Source organism: Mus pahari, chromosome X (assembly GCF_900095145.1).
Source record: "Mus pahari chromosome X, PAHARI_EIJ_v1.1, whole genome shotgun sequence".
Lineage (NCBI taxonomy): Eukaryota > Metazoa > Chordata > Mammalia > Rodentia > Muridae > Mus > Mus pahari.
The window spans coordinates 79,586,529-79,607,993 of NC_034613.1; the positions used below are offsets into that span (position 1 = coordinate 79,586,529).

Below are 21,465 nucleotides of genomic sequence, written 5' to 3' on the forward strand. Positions count from 1 at the left end.
AGGTAGATACGTGCATACCTGTTTCCCTAGTGAGAGTATCAGATATTTTCTTAAGAATGCAAATCTTCCAAAAGAGGTAAAGTATTCCCCAGGGAGGCAGATCTAATATGTGATGAGTTTCTATGATGTTTTTTAAGTGTTCTGTAGATACTGTGCCACTGAATCTAAGCAATGCCTCTGAGTTAGATGTCAGTCATCAACAATCCCCAAACCCTGCATTATTTATATACAGCAATACAAGTTTGCCTACTGATAGTCAATAAACTTGGTTTGTATTTCCTTCATTGCTTGTTTATGCTATCAAAATGTAATCGCTACTTCATACTAGGTAAAAATTTCTTGAGAGACAACAAAATGGAACTCCATCAGTGTCTGATTAACAATCCTGGGAACACAACTATAATGTAACCAAACCTGCCTTGTGTCAAGGACATTTGATCCACCCAACTTCATCTCTTTTGTTTTGTTTTGTTTTGGTTTTGGTTTTTCGAGACAGGGTTTCTCTGTATAGCTCTGGCTGTCCTGGAACTCACTTTGTAGAACAGGCTGGCCTCGAACTCAGAAATCCGCCTGCCTCTGCCTTCCCGGTGCTGGGATTAAAGGTGTGTGCCACCACACCTGGCTCAACTTCACCTCTTAACACCCTTGATGACTACCCTCAAAAGTCAACAAAGCTTCTTTAGTTTTCCTAGAATTTCCCAAAACCAAGCAGTTATTGTCCTGTAATCCTTATCCAAACTTTTATTGCTGTAGTTTGATTCCATGCTATGTAAGAATTAACTCAAACAAGCTTGCTACTTATTGTGTGCATGTCCTTCGAACATCACATTTTGTGACATGGAATTGATAACTTGCAGTCACAATGGAACTGTTTGTACCATGGAAATCAGGGAGCATGACAGATTAAGGTTTCTTAAAATGAAGAGCCAGATTTTAAACATTAACTAGAACATAATTGCCATGACTCAAACATTTTCAAAATAGCCTCAACTCTCGCACAAAAGAAATTTCTATTTTGTGTCAGTACTTACAATTTTTTATTCAGTCAACTTTTGCTTTAATTCTACAATATTTCACATGTAGGAAAGACTATTTAGTACTCCACTGTATTTCTAGAAATAGAAGTCTTTAATCAGCTAAAATCTGGTTCTTCCAAGACTTTACTACTTATAACATCCTTCAAATGGATGTGGGTTATTTTGTCATACACACACACACAACATATTCCAGGTACCCTTTAAAAGTACTACATTCGAGAGATATTTTGTAGCATTATAGCATTCAATGCATGCTCTTAGTATGATTTCTCTTCTCATATAACTTTATTAATTAACTTCCCTGATTTCCTAAAAAGTGATTTGAAAGAAAGAACTGTGTTAAGTAACATTTGAATACCCTGTAGCTTCCCCTTGTTTCCCATTGCTTTGACAACCATTATTCTCATCATTCTCCCAGAGAAATATTTCTGCTCTAATGTTTTTCAAGACAAGGTTTTTTTGTGTGTAGTGGCTGTACTGAAACTTGCTCAACAAGAACTCAGATATCAGAGTACTGGGTTTAAAGGTGTGTACCACCACATCTGGATGCTATAAAAGTTTTATAATCTGGCTCTACTTAATCTATATCTCCTTCTTATAGTCACATGAATATTTCAGGTAGCGCCTTATAGTCTTCATTTCAATCTTGAGCCCTGCTTTCCTACTGTATGACTTCAACATCCTTGGGGATGTTTGATACAGTACCTATCTATTCCTAATTTTCCCTGGTGGGCCCCCATGGTCCTCATATCTATAGTATTCTGGGATCTCCACTGCAACTGAAGCTTCATCTTCACAATTTCATGCAAAGGTCTCTCAGAGCCTCTCTTCAGAGACATTGGCAATAGGTTCTTTCTAAAACTCAATGCCACCTTAGTCTACCATATTCCATGCTTGCAAACCCAGTACTATCTGGATAATACTGTCAAGAAGTGCTAGCCCTTGGATCACAGTTGCATCAGCTTCTAGGTACTGAACCAGAAAGTACATTCTTTTTATTTTTTAAATAATATTATTATTTATTCAATGCAATATTGGGTTTAATAAAGGCAATTTCTTTCAAGTATATCATGAACTTTGACCATATTTACCCTCATAACCTCCCTCTCTATTAGCTCCCAGCAATCTCCTTCCTTATAGATCTATATACACACTAAGATGGATGAATAGCAAATGTATTGTCTTGTCTTTCTTTCTGACTCCATCTCAATTTCATCTATGTTACCAGAGACTACACTCATACTATGGAATAGCCAATCTCAGTTATTTTCATCTTGCAGATCTGAAACTCTGTTTCTGTTAAATAACTCCCCATTTCCCCTCCCTACACCCTTGGCAACCACTGTTGCAATCTCTGTCTCTCTGAGTATGACGGTTTTAGGAACCTCATGCATGTGGAGTCATACAGAATTTGTCCTTATATGTCCTGGCTTCTTTCACTTAGCATAATAACATCGATCAGCTATGTGGTAACCTGTGTCTAGTCTGGATTTTTTTTTCTTTTTTTATTAGATATTTTCTTTATTTACATTTCAAATGTTATACCCTTTCCTAATTTTGTGGGGAATTGGGCTATGCACAGACAGGCTGGTCTCCAGTTAAGCTGAGGTCTGAACCCCGAAAAGGGTGGTAATTTACCTAAATGACATGGTAGGCATTCCCTTATGCTCCTAGAACTCTGGCTCCTACCTAAGTCACCGCCCCCACAGCCCCCACAAGAGAAGGATGGCTAGAAGTCACATCTGCAATAGCCCAAGCTTCTGACCTTCAGGCTAAACTCCTCCCCAGTTACCTAGTAACAGTAAAAACCATAAAAAGGGCTGTTTAGCCCCCAGCTCTCTCTCTTACTTATACTTCTCAATCTCTTACTTCTTACTCCTCACCCTCACCCTCTCGCCTCTCTCTTTGTCTTCTCTCCTCTCTCTTTGTTTTCTCCTCTCTCTCCTCTCCTCTCTCCCTCTTACTCTCTTTCTCTCTAGCCTTCCCCCCTTCTCCTCTCTTTCTCCCTGCCTTTCTACAATAAAGCTCTAAAAGTATAGACAGTTTGCTCATCAAGATCTGCTGCACTCACTCTCACAAGTGTTGGAGACCTATCTTCCCTCATCTCTCTCTCCCATAACTCCTGGTGGCTTTAGCAAAGTAGCTTGGGGCTCCCAGGTAGGGCTGCCCCTTGCCACCCACCAAAGAGTGGGTCAGAGGCTTAGATGCGCACTGGGGGATGAGTGGAATGTAGATAGCAGCCCTCTCACTCCTGATTGACCAGAGCATAGGTGGAACTCTGGCGGGGTATGGGTCTTCCCTTTCCCCTCTTCGCCAAGCCCCCCCTTATTTGTTCCCAACAAAATTTCCCCTACAAAAATCCCCTATCTCTTCCCCCTCCCCCTGCTCACCAAGCTACCCACTCTGGCTTCCTGGCCCTGGCACTCACCTATACTGGGGCATAGAGCCTTCATAGGACCAAAGGCCTCTCCTTCCATTGATGACTTACTAGGCCATCCTCTGCTACATATGTGACTAGAGCCATGAGTCCCACCATGTGTTTGATTGGTGGTTTAGTTCCAGGGAGCTCTGGAGGTCCTGATTAGTTCATATTGTTGTTCCTCCTATGGGGCTGCAAACCCCTGCAGCTCCTTGGGTACTCAGAAAGTACACTCTTGTAGGCACTGCCTTTGAGAATCAGCTGAATTCTCAATTCAGGCTTTCTCCCTTCACATAAATTTGCATCTTTACAATTGAAAACCTTTACTGAATCTGATCTTGCCCTTAAGACACATTTCCTATATTCCCAGTGCAAAATATTAGGTTCTCTTTAATGGTGCTAACCTCTTAACAGTTACAGCTCCTTTGTAGTCTGTGTCCTTTTTATCCAGAACACTCATCTTGTTCACACACCTTTTCTGCACCAAATATATTATTATCTTTATAGTCAATATCACCCAAGTTATCAAGATAAAAGCAAAATAAAGCCAGATTCTTGGCCAAAATTAAGTATGGATGGCTTTTAGATCACTTCCTGACCAAGATCTTGTTTTTCTGTGAAACTTCATGAGCTGGGCCCCTACTGTCTCCATACCTTTCTTCCAGGTTTTGACAAGAATGGCCCATTATATTCTAACTAGAGGATTCAAGGCCATTTCTAAACCAATGTTTGAGATTCTTTCACATTCTAGACACAAAACAGAGCCTAAGAACCACATGATCAGGTTTATCACAACAATGGCCTTCTTCTAGGTACCAATTTTTATCTGTCTTTTTGTTCTGTAGTTAGATATAGTAAAGAAAGCAACTTAAGAGAGAAGTGTTTACTTTGGCTCACAATTCAAGGGCTCAGTCCATAATGGTGGAAAAGTCAAGGTAGAAGGAACTTGGGGCAGCTAGTTATAACGCATCCAGAGTCACGAATAGAATGATGAATGAATGCTGCTGCCCAGCTCTGTTTTGCTTTATACAATCTAGGATTCCAGCCAAGGAGTTATGCCATTTATTGTAGGTGTTTATTTCTGCTTCAATTAATACAATTAAAATGATTCTCTATACACATTCCCATGTGATTCTAGATTATGTTAAACTGATGATTAATAATTATTAATTCTAAGGTATCATACAACCAAAACTACATCCTTCTTTCTTCCTTTCCCAGATCAGAGTCACACACTTATTCACTGAATTTAAGCTCCCTGAAGAATCATTTAGGTACTCTTGCCAAGACTTCCAGACAAGTCAATTTTTCTATGCTTCAATTGCAATTACCTTGATATCACTCACCTCATAGAAGGAACTAGAAGTTACTTTCTTTTCTCATATATCTAGTCTATGGAGTTTGCTGAGAGAAAGAGAAAAAAATCTTTGTTCAGAGAAGTTTCCTGGCAAAATCATGGGCTATAACTACATGTGGTCTCTCTGTTTGCAAAGCTCTAATGTTCTTGCTTCTATTGTTGTGGCAAAACAGGTATCATATTTATCATTTTAGTATCTTGCATTAAATTGTAAAGATGCTTTTCTGAACATACACAATTCTCTTTAAAATCCATATTATTCTTAGCCACTTTCAAGGAAAATCATTTTTAGATTTGAATATATAGCCTGAAGAATTCAATGAAACTAGAAAAGTAAAAGACTCAAGGGGGTGAAAAAGTTCCAGAGAGGGAGATAGTGGGTACAAGTGCTATGAAGGAGTAATGGAAATAATTAGGGAACTCTAATTGGGGAGTGCAAAGAGAATATGATACATGAGGATAGAATAAACAAGGGGTCAATAACACTAAGGATATCTGAAAAGATTGTAGGAGAACACATTGTTATATAAGCTTATTTAAAATAATATACTTGTACATGCATATATATGCATGTGCATAAATATATTTTTAAAATAAGAATTCCATGGTTCTGGTTTATTCCTCATCACTTAAAAGGAAAAAGCAAAGTTACTGAAATATCTTTTTCTGGTCACATAATCCATATCCCAACTCCTTGAATTCATTAAACAAGCTGCTTTTCTGAACACTGCCTGCACCTTCTCAGAACATCTGCTCTATTTTTAAGTTAAAAAAAAAAACAAACAAACCCAAGAAATCAATTTTACATCAAAGCATAGTATACATAAAGCACAACTGAAACAAGTAAAAAGAAATAACTGTAAACTCATAAAATAGATATTAAATATGATATTATGCTTTAAATTATAACAAAATCTTAGAAAACAACTTTTGTTGGAAGTGTTCTTTATAAGCACTGGTAATTGTTTGTTCACACTTATGTTCCCTCTCTCAAGCTTTTACCTTCACCAAGACAGCTATTTTAGCATCACCAGTGACTTGCACATTGGTACATTCAATAACTACATAGCAGCCTTTGTCGTACTTGTCCTGTTAGCAGCATCAGGGATACTGATGGGGCTCCTCACTGGCCTCTAAGATTATTGGCAATAGGTGCTGGGAGAAGGTAATTCAGTCTTTTAAATTGTGTGGCCAACTGTTATATCTACCATGCTACAGTAGAAAGCCACACATATAAGAGTATATGTGTGCGCAGTACAAACTGTGTTTGAAGGAGGAGGAGGAGGAGGAGGAGGAGGAGGAGGAGAAGGAGATGAAGGAGACAAAGGAGAAGAAGGAAAAGAAGAAGAAGGAGGAAGGGGAGGGGGATGAGGAAGAGGAAGAGGAGGGGGAGGAGACAACACTGGTTGGATAAGGTAGGATAAAATAGGAGTGACAGATGTAGAAGAATTGAGGTATAATGGTAAACATGATCAAAATATATTTTAAGAAATTATAAAAGAATTAACAAAATGAGGAGCTAAAATCTCAATGAAAAACCTCAGCAAAAGAATGGCGCATGTGGATAAAAATATCTGGGCTGGAAGGTAACATAGAGAAGCTATATCACTCAGTAAAGGTCAGTCATAAACTTAAAAAAGTGTATGAGTGGAACATGGGAAATCCCTAGGACATCACAAAAAGACCAAATCTTTGAATTACAGGAATAAGGCAAGGAGAATATCACACCCAAGGCATATAAAATGTTTTAAATACAATCATATATCTAGAAAAAAGTGATGCCTAGCTGGGCTTATGGAATAGCAAAATAGAAAATATAAGAAAAGAAACTTCCTACAATATGTTATAGTTGAAACCTAAAAGCTATAAAAAGGATAGTATCAACTACTCTAAAGTCCAGTCCATCCGAATAGCACTTGATTGGTCAATATGTTCTAAGGTTTGAAAGACCACAGCTGACAATCCAAACTATTAAATCAGCAAAACTATATATTAAAATTGAGAGATGAATGAAAGTATTAACAATAAAAATAAACTAAAGGATGTATGGTCATTAATCCAGTTCTACAGAGGATACTTGAAGGCTGAAAAGAATGATAAACACATCAGGAGTAAGACTTAACTTGGAAAAATATTCTGGTTGCCTTGCTCTTCATATCCACTTACTGAAGGAACCTCAAGTGATTCTATTTTGTGACTCAGTTTGAAATGCTCAACGTTCTCCCTTTGTTTTTTTATACATATATACCTCATCACTTATATTAATGAAGAAAAATCATGCAGTAAGTTCTTCTAATATGCTGCCATATGATAGAAAGTGGACAAAGTTAAGTAAGGTAAAGCTCTTATTCTTTGCTTTAAGGTTAAATGTATGGTAAACCCTGAATATTAATAAGAAAGTAATTATTAAATACCACCTTATAACATTCATCTCTCCCATAAAAATATGTACAATTAAGAAGAAATGAAAAGAAAGTGCTACATACTTAAATAAAATTTGATTTTATGCTACATCAGAATTCAGATTTCTCAGCTTAATAAGCATGTGTAAAGAGTTGAAATTGTTGAAGTTAAAAGATGTTAAAAGCTCAAGGTTTTGTGTATATCAATCAGCTTTTCCTTCATAACAAAATTGCTCCACAGTTTCCTGAAATACATCACAAGGCATTTATCTCCTTGTTATGCCATTTGATTGACTAGATATGAACCATTATAGCCTAAGTTCTGGCTTAACTCAAATCCAAATGTTGGATTCAAATGTGCTTTACATAAGTGTTGTACTCTTTGAACCAAAGAACTAGTTAAAACAAGTGTTTCATGACAGAGGTGCAGGTACATGTAGCATGTCAACTGTGTGGAAATAATTTTTGCCTGTGTTCACATTTATTCAGCTATATTCTATGGGCCACAGCAAATAATATGGACATAGTCTACATGAATTATGTAGTAGAGTATGTAGTTTCATGAATACATAGAGGGGGATACTGATTACTTGGTCAACAATAAGCTATTCTGCCTTAACAGACAATAGTCTGTCAATTTTTACTAACAATGACCTCTCCCCACAAAAACCTAATACTGTTAAAACACAGATGCTATTCTATTTGTGATGGGATTTTATCCCTAATAGATTCATTATTAACTGAGAATATTGTAAGTTAACAATTTAATATAGATAACATACCAAGCATAACATAATACAGGTAACATACCAAGGCAAAGCCTGCCTTAAACCTGTTCAGAAAGTCCAACCTATTGGTAGACATAAATCACCTAATATAAACCCTGTTTCATAATACAGGATTGAACTTTCTCATGTAATTAACTGAATGCAATGTTGAAAATAAAAATATTATAATGATTCTGTGGGCAGATTTTTCCTACTATTGTGATAAGAAGGCACTAATTGAATTATTCCTATTCTGGGACAGTCTGTACAATCAACAGTTATAACTTCAATTATAACTCCAAAGGATATTTTTTGCTAGTTTTGTCCATGAATATTTTGTAAACAACATCTAATGCATCTTCACATTTCTGTGTTTTATAAACAGTTCAACAAATTAGATGTCAAAAAGTCCTAAGGGCGGAAGTTTCCTGATAAGAGGAATCTCGTAAAGAAATTATGGTATTTTTAGAAACCAGAATGACATTTCCATCCTTTATTTGTTTACCACTTGAACTTTAGAAACTATATGCCAATGCATTAAAAGTCTTCTTAGTCATTTTCTTGGTGGTTTTCCAGCCTACTGAAAAATTATAGATTCAACAATAGTTCAAGGACTTCACAATTCACTGAAAGTGTCTAAATGTCTGGAAAAGCTTTTTTTCCCCTTAAGATATTCAGGACTACAGCCTCTAAAACTATAATGGACCACCTTTCAGCTTGAAATTTCTCAACCTGAAGACTTTATTAATAAATTCATTGTTTTCTATTGTATCCTTAATTTTACCATATAGAAATTATTGTAAAAGAGATAAAATATGATTCTGAGTTTTGAGATGCCATTAATAACAGCAATTCTACCAGCAATGACAATTCCAAGTACTGATCTGTCCAGTGGTTCTGAAAGAGTGTCTTCTATATATTATGCTTCATGAAGGTGCCCCATCATGATGGCATTAATTCAAGGAGCTGCTTTTTCTTTTTAGCGGTATGTGTCACATTTTCAGGGAGTTATTTATGCATTTCTTCCTTCATATTTTTAGGGAGTTATTTATACTTATCTATCCCCGACACTCTTTAGATTTCTAATCAGTGATATTTTATCATAGAAGAAAATACTTACACACTTAAAAGGTTAGACTTTGGCTGTAACCATAGTGATTTTTATCACAGTATGGACAGAGAAGGGAGAGAAGCCAACATGAAATAGGGAAAGGAAACTCTCAGCAGGCAAGAGGGCAAGGTTTTTTAGTGAAAAATTATGTTGGACAGGATGCACACAAAGTACACTGTACTAAGCAATCAATATATGTAAAATCTGGCATTTAGATGGCTTCTTTTATTCAAGAATTCAAGAATCTTTGCAGGTACAAAGTACACTTTCCTAGCAACTTTCATGTGGGTAAAGAAACAAGTATTTCAGGGTATTTGCAACACAGGAATCAAGAAAACATGAGTGGTCTTCTCAGGTAGACACATTGTCGATTAAGATCTTTAGTATCTTATCTAGTTTTCAATACAACCCAACTGTATTAATCTGCTTAAAGGCAAGTGATCCTAGAATGTTAGAGAATAACAAGTAGGATTGATTATATGTCAAGGAGCAGTGGCCTTCACACAGCAGAGATCATAAACTACAAATAAATTTTTCCCAAGTGGGATAGTTTGGCTTTTTTGGACATTGAAAGCTAGAGTAAGAGAAAACTAAGTCTTACAAAACACACACACACACACACACACACACACACACACACACACACACACACACCACAGATTCATCTATGTGTTTGATCATTAAAATTAAATAAATAACTACTTAAATATCAAGAATATTAGTAAGATTTAATAAGCAATTAACCAAACAGTAAGAAAAGTTGCATAAATAAAATATCAATCAAACTCAGAGCTAAAGTAATTAGAAGTCTCAGTATTAAAAGAAAAATTTTACTTATTTTAGTATTTATAAATTTTGGATAAAGTTGATTATTGTTAATAAACAGACAAATGATAAGCAGACTTCTTACTAGCTTATGAAACTATAATACAGATTAAGATGCTTCATTGTGACATTTTGATACATATGTATTAATATAAAAATATATATGTATATATTACTGCATCCCTGATCTCCTCCTACTAGTATCTGCCCTTGGAAGAAACTAAATTTTCATTTGCACGTGGCTATCAGTTGGAAATAGCTTGTGGGTTAGGAATGGATACAAGTTTCTACTTCTCTTCTCAGTTCTAGTCCTCCATCTAGTACAGACCCATGTAGGCCCTTTGTATGTTGCTTCAGTATCTTTGAATTTATGAGTTCTTCTCATGTTGATTTAGGGGTGCCTTGTTTTCATGGTCTCCTCTATCCTTTCTTGCTCTTACACTCTTTCTGTCTCCTCTTCCACAGGATTCTCTGAGCCTTGATGGGTGAATCTGATAGAGATATCACATTTAGGACCAGGTCTTCAAAGTTCTCTCTGTGTGTATAAGCATGTGTGTGCACAATGTCTGACTGTGTGTCTCTGTGTTTGTTCCCATATGCTGCAAGAGAAAACATCTCCAAAGATGGCTAAAAAGGGCACTGCTATACTCTAGTAGAGCAGAATGTCACTAGAAGTCATTTTATTTCTATTTTGTTGTTTTATGTTTATTTTTTTCAAAGAACAGTATCATTTGGTTTTACCCATCTGGTATGGTTCCACACCCCATGGACTGGGTCTTAATTCAAGTCAGATATTGCTTATATCTCCCGCAAGCTAGCATATCTTGCAGGCAGGACAACCTTGTACATGAAAGAGTGGTTTGGTATTTACTTTTTTATTGTTTTTGTTTTTGTTTTGGGTAGTCCACAGTGTACTTTTCTGTACCGAAAATGCTTAAAATGTAGGAGTGAAGGCTCTATGTAGCTTACCAGCTTGACTTCTCTATGCTCCATAATATGTAAAGAACTAAAAACTAGATTTGTTATGTGGATGTTTTCAGCAATTTAGGGAGAGCAAACTATAGTCATGTCAACAGCCTGTGTTCTTGGGAGACTACAGTGAGACTCCTTTGGCCAACAACTGAATTAGATATAACCCAGTCCCAGTATTAGAAGCTTCATATGGTGACCACAGATGTCTAATTGGGACCCTGTCTCCCCCATTATTTGGAAATTTCATTTACAATTCCTCCATATATGTATATACTTTAGGAAGCTTCTGTTATATTAGATCTCCATATAACCCCCTAAATAGCCCTTGAATTTAGCAGCCTCTCCTACAAAGTCTCTCTCTTCTCCCTCTTCACTCACCATCTCCAATTTATCCTTCAATTTTAATCCCCCAATTCATCCATAAATATCTATTTCCCTTTCCTAGGGAAATCTATCTGTAACCACGCAGTTCCATACTCTGTGGGTCTATAGATTATAGTTATGTTATCAGTGGTACAACGGCTAATACCACATATAAGTGAATACATACCATTTTTGGATTTCTTGTTCTGGGTTACCTCACAATGATTATTTTTCCTAATTTCATTTATTTATCTGTAAATTTCATGGATTTTATTGTCTTTAACATTTGAGTAATAGTCCAATGTGTAAATGTACCATACACTCTTTGTTCATTGTTCTGTTGAAGGACACCTAGGTTGTTTCCAACTTCAGACTGCTATGAATAGAACAGCAGAATAGCAATGAACATGGTCAATCAAGTGTCTTTTTGGTATCCTTTGGGTATATGCCCAAAAGTGTTATAGATCTTGAAACAGATGATTCTCATATTTCTGTGGACTCACCACACTGATTTCAATACTAACTGTACATGTTTGTAATCCCACCAGCAGTGCAGGAGTGTTCCCCTTACTACACACCCTCACCAGCATGAGCTGTCACTTGTGCTATTGATTTAGACTAGTGTAAGATGAAATCTCAAAGTAGTCTTTATTTTCATTTCCCTGATGACTAAAGATGTTGAACATTTAAGTGTTTCTCTGCCATTTGAGTTTCCTCTATTTATAATCCTCTGTTTAAATCTGTACCCCAATTTTAATTGGGTTTTTTATTGATATCTAGTTTTTAGGTCTTTACATATTTTGGGGTATTAGCTCTCTATTGGGTATGTAATTAGTATGCTACCATTTTATTTGAATTACTGTGAAATGCCAAAGCTTTTCAGTTCCATGAATTCCCATTTATTAGTTGTTGTGCATAATGCCTATGTTAACTATAATCTGATCAGAAAAACTGCCTGAGTCAATGAGTTCAAGGATATGCCTCGGTTTCTTTTCAGACAGGTTCAGTGTATCTGGTTTTATGTTGAGGACTTTGATCAATTTGGACTTGAGTTTTGTGCAGGGTAATAAGTACGAATCTATTTGCATTCTTCTATAGGCAGACATCAAGTTTAACAAACATCATATGTTGAAGTGGCTATCTTTTTTCCCCAGTGTGCATTTCTGATTCTTTAATCAAAAATCAGGTCTGTGTCTATACGCATTTGTGTCTGGATCTTCAATTCAATTCTATTGATCAATGAGTCTGCCTTTCAAGAATGCAATGTTGTTGGTATTTATAAAACTCTGTAGCAGAATTTGAGATTGGTAATGATATCTCTATCAGTTCTTTGATTATTCAGGATTGTTTTAGGTATCCTGTGGGTTGTGTGTGTGTGTGTTTCCACATGAAACTGAAGATGGTCCTTTCAAGATATGTGAAGGCTTGTATAGGAGTTTTGAAGGGACTTGCATTTAATCTTTAGAATGCTTTTTGGCAGGATGGCTATTATTATTATATTAATCATACTGATCCATGAGCATGGGGGAATCTTTGGTTTTTTTTGTATTTTGTTCAATTTCTTTCTTTCTTGCATTTTTTAAAGTTTATATCATATAAATCTTTTACTTGTTTGGTTTTAGTTACTACAAGATATTTTACATTCTAAGGATATTGTGAAAATTATTATTTCCCTTCTCAGTCTGTTTGTTGATTATGTATAGCAGGACTACTGATTTGGGTGAGTTAATTTTATATCTTGCTACTTTGCTGAAAGTGTTTATCAGCTTTACAGAGTTTCCCAGTGGGATTTTTAAGATCAGGTATATATACTTAGGATACCATCATATCATCTACAAACAATACTTTGACTTCTTCCTTTCCAACTTGTATCTGCTTGATCTCTTTCAGTTGTCTTATTACTCTAGATAAAACTTCAAGTATTATATTGATAGATAGGGAGAGATTGGACAACCTTATCTTGTTCATAATTTTACTGGAAATGCTTTGAATTCCTCTCTATTTAAGTTGATGCTGGCTATGGATTTGTTGCAAACTGGTTTTACTATGCTGAAGTATACCCCTGGTATCCCTAATCTCTGAAGGACTTTCATAATAAAAGAGTGTTGATTTTGTCAAAGGCCTTTATTTTTTAACATCCAATGAGATGGTCATGGTTTTTTTTCTTTTAGTTTGTTTACTCCATGAATTACATTTACTGATTTTCATACATTGAACCATCTCTGCTTATCTGAGATGAAGCCTACTTGATTACAGTGGATGATATTTCTGATGTGTTTTTGGATTGGGTTTGCATGTATTTTATTGAGTATATGTGTATAAGAGAAATCAGTCTTAATTGTCTTTCTTTTTTTTCACTCTTCAAGGTTTATTTGGTGTTTTCATTGGCATGATACTTGAGTGGTTGGTTCCACTATCCATATGCAGATCTCATATTTCACATAATATTGCAATGTACACTACAGACACATGATAATACATAAAATATCCTGTAGAACATTTATGCACAAGATATGCATAATGGACTTACATTCTGGAGCCAGATTATCAATAACTGGGAACTCGTTGGCCTAGGCATGTTTGGTGAGGTTGCACAGCACAGCAATGCAGCAGGCTCACAGGATAACTGAAGCCTGCACACAGTTGTCAGTGTGTCTTGGAGACAGTGGGACTGTCACACTAACTGGGTTACCACTACACAAGTACCACTTAGCAGCAGGGTAGAGCTGTGGTAACTGATATTTTCCCCCACACCACCTCAACACCATTGTACTAACCACAGATCAGATGAGAAGTGTGTGGGCTCCATAGAAACCCTGCTGATGCCTGGACAGTGAAATGCTAGGACACTGGGAAGACTTTAGAACTGCAGCTCCTTCTGATTCCCCAGAGGGCGTCTGCACTCTTCTTCAGGCGGGCCTCTTCCTCAGGAGTTAGTGTCACCTTCACAACAACCGAGATTCCATTTTGTCTCAGGATACATGGGACACTGAGGACACTGAGGAAGACATAATTGTTTTCATAGAGACCCTTAATCATGGTGAAAATGGGATGTACCTGCCTAAGGTTCTTCATTATGCTCTCGACCAAGGCTACCACAGAGAGGCCAATGGCCCAGGATAGGTATGTAACCTTTCAGCTTGATCACTTCATATGCATTGTCAACTACCTGCTTGTGAACATCCTTCTACTGCTCCTTATCTGCATCAATTCTGGGTTCAGAGACTTCAGGAAGACACCAGCAACATTCAACACATTCCACACAGGCATACTGGAGTCACCAAGTTCTCCCAGGAACCACTCATGACAGCTCAGTGGGTGAACTCCACTCTTTCTCCCATCAGGTAAAGGACCTGAGCTGAAACCAAATTGCAACCACTTCCAATAACAGCTTTTGGAAAAGCCACTTATTTTCCAAGTCACATAAGTCAAGATATCCACTGGATTTGAGACAATAAGCAGTGTGGACTATACTTCACAGTGTTGTGAATGATGAACTTGAAGATGTTCACGTTTCACTGGACCAAATTTAGTCAGCTCTCTCCTTTTTGCTGATGGCTCCCCACTGTGGTAATAGCCAGATTGGAGTTTGCAGCTACACAATAGTCTTTGCTGGAGACAATTTTTGGTGTTTTAAGGAAGAGGCTGCCATGCCAGAGATCGGTCCATCATCTTGCTCTTTAGCTTGTCTTCCATGATGTCAACAAGGGCAAGCTCATCTGCCAAGTCCTTCATTAAGATACTGATGGCACAGGCCATGCCAACAGCACCAACCCCAGCAACTGTAATCTTGTTCTGGGGGACCTGTTCTTCCTTAAGAAGATTCACAATCAACTGGTCCTTGAGGGTTGCCATCTTGGACTTTGAATCTTTTGAGACCACTAGTACATGGTGGGGGGCAATGGGCAAGCAGCAGCAGTGTGGCCTGGGCTCAGGGACAGTGGCTCCAGCACCCTAATTATCTTTCTTTGTTGAGTCTTTATGTGGTTTGGACACAGCATATGTTTTAGCATCCATACATTCTGTTAGTATGTATCTTTTATTGGGGAATTGAGACAACTGATGCTGAGAGATATCAATGTCCAGTGTTTGATGGTTCCTGTTATTTTCTTCTTATGTTTTGTGTGTGTGTGTGTGTGTGTGTGTGTGTGTGTGTGTGTGTGTGTGTGTGTGTGTGTTTACCCTCTTATGACCTGCTGATCTGAGAGTATTTATTTTCTGTGTTTTGTTTGGTGTGGTTAACCTGTTCAAGTTGCAGCTTTCTTTCCAGTGCCTTCTACATGGCTGAGTTATAGATAGATACTGCTGCTTAAATTTGGTTTCATCATGAAATACCTTAATTTCTCCATCTATTGTGATTAAAAGTTTTGGTGAGTACATGACTCTATGAGTGTGTGTGTGTGTGTGTGTGTGTGTGTGTGTATGTGTGTGTGTGTGTGTGTATTGTGGTCTCTTAAAGTCTGTAGCACATCTGTCCAGGCCCTTCTGGCTTTTAGAGTCTCCACTGAGAAGTAGGTATCATTCTAATAGGTCTGTCTCTATCTGTTATTCCTCTATCTGTTATGTGGTCTTTTTCCCTTGCAGCTTTTAATATTCTTTCCTTGTTTTGTATGATTGTTGTTTTGTTATTTGCCAAGAGGACCTTCTTTTCTGGTTCAGTCTATTTGGTGTTCTGTATGCTTCTTGTACCTTGGTAGATGCCTCCTTCTTTAGGTTAGGGAAATTTTCTCCCATGATTTTTGTTGAAAGTATTTTCTGATCTTCACCTTGGCTTCTTCTTTCTTCTATTTGTTTTATTCCTAGATTTGGCCTTTTCATAGTGTCACAGATTTCCTAGATAGTTTGTGCCAAGGGTTCTGTTAGATTTAACTTTTACTTTGATGTACATATTCATTTCTTCTATTATGTCTTCAGTGCCTGAGATTCTTTCTTTCATCTCTTGTGTTCTCTTACCTCTGAGCTTTCAGTTTGAGTTTCTAAATTTTTCATTTCCAAATTTTCCTATTTTTTTCACTTTATTGATTCTATTTCTACTTTCAGTTCTTGAATGTTTTGTTCATTTCCTTCCTCTGTTTATTTGGATTTTTATAGATTTCTTTAAAGGGCTTATTCATTTTCTCTTTAAGTACCTCTATCATATCCATGAAGGCTATTTTAAGGTCTTTTCCTTGTGCTTCAGCCATGTTGCAATATCAGAGCCTACTGCGGTATGGTTGCTCAACTCTTGTGGTAACATATTGTCCTGGTTGTTATTCTTTGTGATTTTATGCTGGCACCTAGGCATATGGCCTTGGGAAGATTGTAATTCTGGGTTCTAATATATTTTGTCTTGTCTCTGTTCCTGGGTGCTTTGTTTTTTAGTTTCTATTGCTCTCTCTGATCCTTAAGAGAGTGTGGTGGTTGTATGTTTCCTAATAGAAAGTTCTTCTGAGATACTGATATATATGGCCACTGGTGGCTCGAGATAAAATGTGTTTCAAGGTATTGAGAGCTGACATTTAAAAATGTAGACGGGCTAGGAAGGAGGTGGGCAGTTGGAGGTTGAGAGAGTCCAAGGAGTGAGAAAAATTGGGTCTTCAACTAGGATCTGCATAGTCCCATGGGAATTGGGGCAGTAAGTGAGGAGAGGCAGGTGGAGGCATTCTGCTACAGAGATGTGGTTGAGACTAGGGTACTGGATTTGAAGGAGAGGAGGGAGAGAGAAGATCTAAAGCTTGCCTATCTGTTTTGCTGGCCTACTTGCTTCTCTGGTAGGTTTGGCTGGTGGGATCCTCAAGAATGCTTGCTAAAGTTGGTGGATAGTATATTATGATGACTTGGAAGAAGGAATTTTGAAGAAGATATTATGATCAATTGGAGATGGGGTCAGGGAAAGGGGGAATACCTCCGCAGGTATTCTGCTACAGAGATGGGGGCAAGTCTAGGAGATTGGATTTAGAGGAGAGAAGGCAGATGGGAGATCAGAGTTAGCTTACCTGCTTCCCTGGCATGTAGTTTTACCAGGGAATTCCTGCTGGAGTTGGGGGCTGGGTAAACCAATAATTGGGGGAGGGAAATTTTGAGGGTAAGATCTGTGTTATTTCTTACATGCATTAAATATATTAAGAGATTTTCCTTTTACATACCTAATATTATTTATAGAAACTACAATATTAACATTACACAGTTACAATCTTGTGTACACAAATGAACAAAACAGCAACACCAAAAAGTGTAAATGTTTACTTTATAGAGATCTTTAGTACATTTCTTATATTGTATATAAACCAACTTGACTTATTTACTCACCATCTATAGAATACTTTGGATAAAAATAAAGTCTATAAAAAGATTTATGATGTGAATAAAAATGTATTTTAAAAAACCAACCTTCACTGTTTTTTATTTTGTTTTGCATTTTAACCTGAGGTCAGGGAAGGGTGTTGTAGCTGTTGCTTAGATTTGTGTGCCAGAAAACATACACACATATACACACAGAGTTTTGAAAATGAATTTACAGTACTTGTGTATCATCCATAGAAGTAGAATAACAAAATAAAGACAGATGGCAAGAAATTAATCTAACACCTAACTTTAACACTTTTCTGTTATGTTGCCATTACATACTTCTCTACTGTACTAATTCAGACTTTATCTTGACATTGATTTGAAAATTGTATGCATGTTTCAACACCATCTGCTGAATAAGTGTAATTCAAGGGGGTGGGCATAACCACCATGGGATATCAACAATAAAAGCTGATTCCACTATAACATCTCTCTAATGGAAAAAGGTGGTTAGTTGGACCAGCATCATTGCTTGTCCAATTATTGACTAAAATCCAACTGGCATTTCTCCTCTTCATATGATTTTGCAAAAAACAGAGAGGCATAATGCAAATAGTTGTTTCTGATTTATATATCTTTTAAGTAAGTTTCCCACTTGAATTTAAATCAATAGCTTTATAAATAGACATTTTAGTTGCTTTTTTACTGTCAGAAAAATTTCAAGCCAACAGAGAACAAGGAGATTTTGAGTGTGCCAAATGTGGAAATTGGAGTGAATATTCTGTGTACACAAAACCAAAAATACACATACAAACCAAATGCCATGCTTACCAAATTATTCACTCCAAGCCCTAGAGTAAATCTAGACTTTGTAGCTCATTCTTAGTCAGGAGTTATAGAAAAGGTTGTAGCAATATCAAAAATATGTATGAATCATGCATTTTAGGCTGCCCATCGAAGATAAAATGAAACATTAGATTATGATGATGCAAAGATGTTTAATGCACTGTTTTGACAGTCTTCAAATCCTTAAAGTAAGAGAAAAACCTTTCAATAATAAAGCAGAAACAAAGATGAAAATATAGCTAAGCAACCAAAAATATAATGGAATATATTTGAAGATATTTTGACACTTTCCCCAATAGTACTCTTTTTTGAAATTTGTAAACTAGAGCACATGTGTTCATGAAATGAAGAGAGAAAACAACAACATTTTAAAAAATAGTTTTAAAATCCTACCAAGCAGTTGATTTCCATAATTTGCATTAAGACCTACCAAAGAGTATACATGTAGAGAGCCATGTCTTCAGATACATAAGTAGCAGAGAATGGCCTTATCTGACAACAGGAGAAGAGGAGGCCCTCCATCCTGTGGAGGCTTGTTGCCCCAGCATAGGGGGATGCTAGAGAGGTGAGGTGAGAATGGGTGGGTGGGGAAGCACCCTCTTAGAGGCAAAGGGGAGGGGGAGGGAGGATGGGATGGAGGTTTGTGGAGGGGTGACCAGAGAGAGGGGTATCATTTGAAATGTAAACAAAAAAAATGATGAGAAAATAAGTCCTAAATATAACTAGAAAAAAAGAAAAGAAACAAAAGGTTCCCACACAAACAGTTTTGTTCTTATTGGAATAGCCATAATAGTCATGTATTCAGTAAACCCCAGAAGGCACATATAATCAAAGTATCCATAAATAAGGTTCACCCTCTTTCTACATTTTTATTTATTAGTAAAAATATTGAGTAATTAATGCAATTAACCATTGTCTTAGGAAAGATGCTATAAGGATACCTTTATTTACATTTACTCAACATTACTTCCTAAATAAGCTAGAATATTAGAAAATTAAAATTCAGGCTGGGGAGATAAGAGCACGGGCTACTCTTCCACAGTACCTGAGTTCAAATCCCAGCACTAACATGGAAGCTCACAACTGTCTGTAACTCCAGTTCTAGGAGATACAACACCCTCAAACAGATGGGTGCAGGCAAAACACCAGTGCACATAAAATAAAATTAAGTTAAACGTTTTAAAAAATTAAAATCCCCTTGCCAAGACTATAGATTGTAGTGAGAATATTGGTTTATTTAAAAAACAAAAATATTAAGAGAAAATGTTTTCATTTAAATCCTAGTTGTGTGTATAGGAGTCTGCTTCAGAGCAGGTGACTATGATTTGACTCATGCTCTAGCATGAGTGAGAATTTGCCAGCTGCAGATAGTTTCTGTGAGTGTATGTTTGGAACTCTGGGGACTTTTCAGAGGCTATATGAAGGCTAGAGCCCCAATATAAGGAGCTGGTTGCTAGTTGGTGGATAGATGCTGTTGGTTTCTGTTGACTGTGGTTTGCTGAGGTTTGTCAAGTAGTCATGTGTGAAGATATAAAAAAAGAAATTAGACATCCTGATGGTAAAATCATTTAATTAAGGAACTCCCTAATTAGCAGGAAATAGTCTAACCATATCATTGCTCCCTTTCTCCTCTATCCTTTTTTCTCTCCTACCTAGTGTTACGGGGTTGGCAGGGTAGAATAGGTGGGATGGAGAAAGGTGAAAGAAAAGGAACTTACAAAGCAGCCAAAAGTCTGGCTAGAGTAGGAAGTGCTCCATAAACTAAAAGCAAAACCTCATTGTTGAATGTAACACCTATACAACTCATTGAAGATACAGGAGTCAAGTATTCCATGACAAAACCAAATTCACACAATATCTTTCCTTGAATCAAGCCCTTCAAAGGATAATAAAGGGAAAGCATCAACACAAGGACAGAAACTCCATCCTAGAAAAACCAAGAAAGTAATCCTTTAACAAACCTAAAAGAAGACAGCCGCAAGAACAAAATCCCAACTTTAACAAGAAAAATAACAGGAACCAATTACTTTTCTTTAATTTCTCTTAACATCAATGGACTCGATTCCACAATAAAAAGACATAGACTAATAGACTGGCTACATAAACAGGACCCAACATTTTGGTGCTTACAGGAAACCCAACTCGTGGAAAAGGATAGACACTATCTCAAAGTGAAAGGCTGGAAAACAATTTTCCAAGCAAATGGTCCGAAGAAACAAGCTGGAGTAGCCATTCTAATATCAAATAAAAGTGGCTTCCAACCCAAAGTTATCAAAGAAGACAAGGAGGGGCACTTCATACTCATCAAAGGTAAAATCTACCAAGAGTAACTCTCAATTTTGAATATTTATGCTCCAAATACAAGAGCAGCCACATTCATTAAAGAAACATTAGTAAAGCTCAAAGCACACATCTGCTTGTGGACGTTGTACATCGTGGTGCGCACTAGGCTCCGCACCACGATGTACAACGTCCACAAGCAGAGGATGAAATAAAGAAAGAAATTAAAGACTTTTTAGAGTTTAATGAAAAAGAAGCCACAATATACCCAAACTTATGGGACACAATGAAGGCAGTACTAAGAGGAAAATTCATAGCCTTGGGTGCTTCCAAAAAGAAACTAAAGAGAGCACATACAAGTAACCTGACATAACAACTAGAAGCCCTAGAACTAAAGGAAGCAAATTCACCTAAGAGGAGGAGAAGGCAGGAAATAATCAAACTTAGGGCTGAAATCAACCAAGTGGAAACAAAAAAACTATTCAAAGAATAAACCAAACCAGTAGCTGGTTCTTTGAGAAAATCAACAAGATAGATAAACCCTTAGCCAGACTCACTAGAGGGCACAGAGACAGCATCCTAATTAACAAAATCAGAAACAAAAAGGGAGACATAACAACAGACACTGAGGAAATCCAAAACATCATCAGATCCTACTACAAAAGGCTATACCCAACAAAACTAGAAAACCTGGATGAAATGGACAAATTCCTAGACAGATACCAGGTACCAAAATTAAATCCGGATCAGATTAATGACCTAAACAGTCCTATATCACCTAAAGAAATAGATGCTGTCATTCATAGTCTCCCAACTAAA

The 21,465-nt window shown here is 36.9% G+C and overlaps 1 pseudogene; it reads right to left on the reverse strand.

Moving 5' to 3' along the window:
• Positions 1–14,094: 14,094 nt before the first annotated feature.
• LOC110314398 lies at positions 14,095–15,114 on the reverse strand (annotated as a pseudogene).
• Between the last annotated feature and the right edge of the window lie 6,351 nt (positions 15,115–21,465).